The sequence below is a fragment of the Triticum urartu genome, chromosome 2, assembly GCF_003073215.2.
Source record: "Triticum urartu cultivar G1812 chromosome 2, Tu2.1, whole genome shotgun sequence".
Classification (NCBI taxonomy): domain Eukaryota; kingdom Viridiplantae; phylum Streptophyta; class Magnoliopsida; order Poales; family Poaceae; genus Triticum; species Triticum urartu.
In genome coordinates, this window is record NC_053023.1 from 347,925,958 (window position 1) to 347,931,469 (window position 5,512).

General features: G+C 43.3%; 1 long non-coding RNA gene across 1 annotated transcript; it reads right to left on the minus strand.

Annotated features, from left to right (window-relative positions):
- Nucleotides 1-2,538: 2,538 nt before the first annotated feature.
- Nucleotides 2,539-4,718, minus strand: LOC125541536. The gene is made up of 3 exons (XR_007297573.1): nucleotides 4,357-4,718; nucleotides 4,200-4,246; nucleotides 2,539-2,797 (listed from the first exon to the last, which is right to left on the minus strand). It is a non-coding gene; the product is annotated as an uncharacterized LOC125541536 (long non-coding RNA).
- Nucleotides 4,719-5,512: the final 794 nt, after the last annotated feature.

Consider the following 5,512-nt stretch of genomic DNA (forward strand, 5'->3'; position numbering starts at 1 on the left):
AGGACCCCCGTTTCGACCGTAGCGCTCCAACACAAGTCCGTTTCCTCTGTCTTGCGGTATGCCACACCCCTCCCGATCAACAGGACCCCATTTCGACCGTAGGAGGTCCAAGAGAAGTCCGTCTCCTCCGTTTTGCGGTACGCCAGCCCCCTCCTAATGAACAGGATCCCGTTTCAACCGTGGCCGGTCGAACACAAGGCAGTTTCCTCCGTTCTGCGGTACGCCAGGCCTCGTTTCGATCGGCTGTTCCTTCCAAGCCGGTTGGCTCCCGATGAACATGACGTATTCCGTTGCCTCCCCAAGAACACAACGCATTCCATTGTCTCGCCATGAACACGACGACGCAGTTTCTCCGTTCGAACCCAGCCATGTACACAAGCCCTGGTCGTACGTATGCGCGAGTAGGAGTTCGAGACCCCGCCCGTATGTACGTATGTGGCCGTATTTACTTTCTTGCACCCTGGCCGCTGTACATACGTGTGCACGATATTAACGGGACTACGTGACATGCTACGTGCGCGCCTCTACTACGACACGTGCGCACTTCTACTACGACATGTGCCCTTCCTTGAATGGCCATGGTTCATCGCTGCAGCCTGCAGACAGACCGATCGACCAGTATGTACGTACACGTTCGCGACCAGAATGACAACGCTACGTACGCTTCGACTAGGTGGGTCCCGACTGTGTGCGAAGATGTAGTTGGTGGGTCCCAGCAGCTAGGGGCGAATCATTTTTTCCTCGTAATATGGACGCACTTCCTCGCATGCAAAGATGTAGTTGGTGGGTCCCACCAGTCACGGGGGAAATATTTTTTTGCGAAATACGGTGGCCCGTCCGGTGGGTCCCTGTAGTCAGGTGGAGGAATAATTATTTTGCACATAATCAGGAGGCACTTCCTTGCTGTGGCCGTGGACCCAGCTCTTAGCCTCTGTATGTACAGTACTCTTCCGATGGAAGTCGTTCCTTGACCACGTTGACCACGCCGCGCCGAGAGCACCAGGGCGGTGGACGACGGTGAGGCCTAGGAAGGGGACGACGCGGAGCCGGGGAAGACGCGACAGTGGATGCCCACGCGGAGAGGAGTATGAGGGTTCACTGGTTTGGCTGAAGTGTGAGGCTGCTGTCGCCGCAGAATAACAGGGGGTGTGTGTGAGTAGAGGGATGGCCTGGCCAGCGGTGGGAGTAGTAGGGGGTGGTGAGGCCTCCGTAGCAGCACAGCCGGCCACAGGAGGCAGGAGCAGGCGACACGACCGATGCTGCTTTGGGCGGATGGAGCAAGAAGACAAGAGGTTGAAGAAGCACGATGGCTGTTGGATGGACATCGTATGGTCACTGCAGCTAGAATCGTTTATATTCACTAAGTTGACAAAGCCCTTGGTATGCGTCAAGTTAGTAGGCTCACAGGTCAGCCTCCAAAACGATGCGCCCCAGATGTCAGGGGGAGGAATCATTTTTGGGCGGCTGAAGCTAAAATATCCGAGATTAAAGAAGAAGCACGACATTCGTTGGATGGACATCCAACGGCCACAGCTGCTAGAACCGTGTGTTGACTATAAGTTTACAAAGCCTTGCATACGTGTCAACTTACTTTTTTTAGAGGACACGTCAACTTAGTAGGCCCACAAGTGTGTGGCAGAGAACTTATAGCCCATTTGCGATTTGTAAGAATGTACAGCCCATTGTTGAATTGTAATGGAATTTACTATAGCCCATTTATAGTTTGTTAAAAGTACAACCCATTTTCTAGCTAGGACAACGATTAATAATTTCAACCAACTGTTCAAAACAGAATTCAATAAAATTTCCCACATTTTGATGGGATCGAAATATTTTTATCCCCAAATTTCTAGTCAGATTAAATACAATTTCAATATAAATTTGTATTACCACTACAAGAGATTAGGCCTACTATGATGAGTCAAAATATGTCATCGAATTGCTAATAACGTGACAAATTACCCCCGGGTGACGTTTTATGGGCATCACAAGCATCGTCACAGAATCCCCGTCACAGATTACTCCTCGTGACGGCGTGCGCAAAATAATGTCACCGAATATGGGACCTTCGGTGACATTTTCTAGAACGTCAACAACTTGCTATTTCTATGACGGGCAATTAATGTCACGTGTTAGGAGCAAATATGCCATATTATACCATATTTAGCAAATATGCCATTTATACCATATTCAGTGACGGGGCATCAACACCCACACATATTCCCACTACTAGCATCACTACTTCCATTATTGATGAAGTCTACATCATTAAATTTCAAATAATTTGCAATGAATTATTGAATCCACTATATTGCAAATGCATATCACATAAAGTATTCAATTCACATCACATCACATTATACAAATAAGTTAAGAGACAAATTTCATTATAATTGGAATTAAAGACAAATCATAGTATTATTTATTCCATCTGTCAGCCTAATCATCTTCTAAATAGAAATGACAATAAAAAATATCACAGACTCAAGTTTGACACAAGAATCAATAAGATAAAAAGTAGTATTTAGATAACTAAAAGACCACTTATGTTGTCCTGATGATTGCAATGTATGATTAAATAACGATCTTTCTTTCACAAAATGATGGCCTTCATGCACCATTAGGCTGGACTGATTTGCTTGTTGAGTTGCTTGAGCCCTTAAAAGAAATCCAATCAGGTTATCCATCTCATGTTGCTTCTTTTGCCAGACTTATTCTTCTCTTGGTTGTTCTTCTTTGCATCTCTTCAAATTCTCTATCTTGTGCTTCATGTCTCGCGGCTAAATCCTCATGGTGCCTATAAATTGATGAAACATAACAACGTATTGCACCTTAATGAGATGAAAACATATATATAACAAGGTATAAGAGTACCACTAAGAAACATACAATCTATCGAATTATGAATCTAAGTACATTATTAACAAAATCTGCTTGTATGTGGATGGGTCAATAAAACATTAAGTTAGTTTAGCGGAACAAGAAGACACAAACTTGTATAAAAAATTGTCAGTCAAAATATTTTACATGGATCACTGCTGCACTTTTAACTAGTGTGCCACTTATAGTTTAAGTAGCATTTGAATGGCTAGTGAGGGCACTAGGGCAGCTCACGGTAATGCACTGTAGTGATCTGCTGAAGATATTTCGTACTTAGTTGCATAAGTATAGTTGTTTGACGCTTTGGTTACCATAGAAGTTTAGATCAGCAAATCACAAAAAAAAGATCAGTAATGTACTACAAAATCAAGAGCAAAACACAAAAATGTTTCTTTAGCAAGGAGTGACATCCATTCATCCATTCAATATATTGAACAATCTCAAAACGATGCAATATCCAAAGGTCATCACCCAACCATAGTAGGCAACCGTATTCTTATTAAATGTGCGTTTCTCATCTCTGAATTGATTCAAACATGCTATGAATTTGGTAGATCATCACCATATGTACAACTAAGTGCCATAAGCAACTAGTACTAGTACTGTAAACTACACTATTTGAATCGGTTGTGTGCTTACACATCTTCTTCTACAGCTACAGCTAATTGTGTACTCGCACTGCTGATGTATGATGCTTCCTCAATATAAATATAAGAAATAAAAATATAATTTATGGGCAAAGGAAGTACACGATGAGCTTAAATGTTAGGCGTACACAACCAGGTAAGGAATTATCCCGTATTGCAAATTGTATGCAAATAGAAAGTGGAGAAGCAAGTAGTACTAAGAACAAGCTCCAGACTATACCAACATAGCAAGGCCAATAAGATTATCTTGATATTGCAAACCCAATCTGCTACCTATAGTAAGAAATCGGCTAATGCACTTACGTTTACGGAATAAAACAGAGAAGACAAAAAATATACTGACAAGTGTTCACATGGAGAAAAAATATTATAGAATAACAAAATTATTTTCTCTTTCACCGAGCAGTATTAGCCCATGATAGGGTCCCTCAACATATCTTTAGCTTGTTAACTTTTATCACAGAATATGAATGTATTGTCCATAAATACTAATAAAAGGAAATTCCTAGTACAGTTTCATTGTTAAATGTTAATACTCTGAACGTAGAGTCTAGTCACATATTAAATGTTCTGGAGTCTGCATGATCTTGCAGCTTAAAGGGGAAACGTGAGTTGAAATTATTCATTGTAGAAATTTAGAGACAGAGAGGAACATATACGTATCAACCATACCTTTGAGAAGAGCAAAGGGCATTGATCTTACTCCTTATCTAGATGAACTGCAACTAGGAAAAGGAGATCTTAAATAGGTGGTTAGAAGAATCAAATTACAGATCACAAATCTTACATCCAGAAATTATGGAAGAAATAAGGAAGCAGCGATATATACCCTCGAATAGTTGGAAGGGGACCAGATCTAATGGTATTGCAGCTGGGTTCCTCGCAGAGTTTCTCACCCATCCCCTAGCCTCACTGCATCATCGGGTTGCCTCTTCCAAACATGTTGTCTCCAGCCGCTGCCATCTTGTTGGTCACTGGACGAAACCAAACTTCTAAATCAGAATCTAATCTCAAGTAGTGGGTGATGGAGGGGTGGTGAGGTAACGTCCAGATCTTGGTAAAGCACGAGGTGAGAAAGGAAGCTGGGGAAGGCGCTGGAGTGGGCGATGGTGAGGATGAGGCGAGCGGCTATGATGTTGCCCATCGAGGCTGGCGACTTCGACGTCGCGGGTTGGCGGATCCGATCTTGGTCGGCGAGGGGCGTGGCGGCCGTTCCTTGTGGAGAGCGAGCGCGGCGGCCGGGGCTTGATGGGAGGGCGAGCGAGCAGCCGTCATTGGAGAAGGATTAAGCGGCTAGTGCTGCAGGGTGCATCGGCGGCGTGATCCTGAAATCTTGTCGCTCGATGCAGTCGTGGGGGAGAGGGGGTGGAGATGGGGATAGAAATTGGAGGGAGTTGGTTCCGCGCAGCTAAAAAACAAGTTCGTAATTAATTGTATGCGGCAAAGATTTAGAAAAGTGGAGCGAAACATGTTTTTTAGCGGACTTATAGAGACATTTGTATGACACAGATATAGGCCAATGCTGAAATATATCAGATAAATGGCCTGAAATTCATCAAATTTGAAATTTTGAGATAAAACGAAACAACTGATGAGCCATATGCATCATCTCACGAACATCCACACCACAAAAATTCATCCACTCTTATTTTCCATTTTCTTGAGATAGAACGAAACAACTATAGCGCCATGGGCACCAGTTCACGAAAACACAAAATAACTTTCTTCCCGACCACTATTTACTTCCATTAGACAGAATAAAATAAGTTAAGTGTTCAAAAACATATGAAGAAACTGGGACAAGTCCCATTACACACACCATCACGTGGGTCCTATCACTCAATAACTCGTGACGCAGTTATGGTAGGCCCCACTGCTAGACATTACATGACGAAATAAAGAACGGCACACATTCGTTAATATTCGTGACTCTAGTGGACCCATCATGAAAATTACCGAACCGTCACAGAAATTGGTAGCCATGT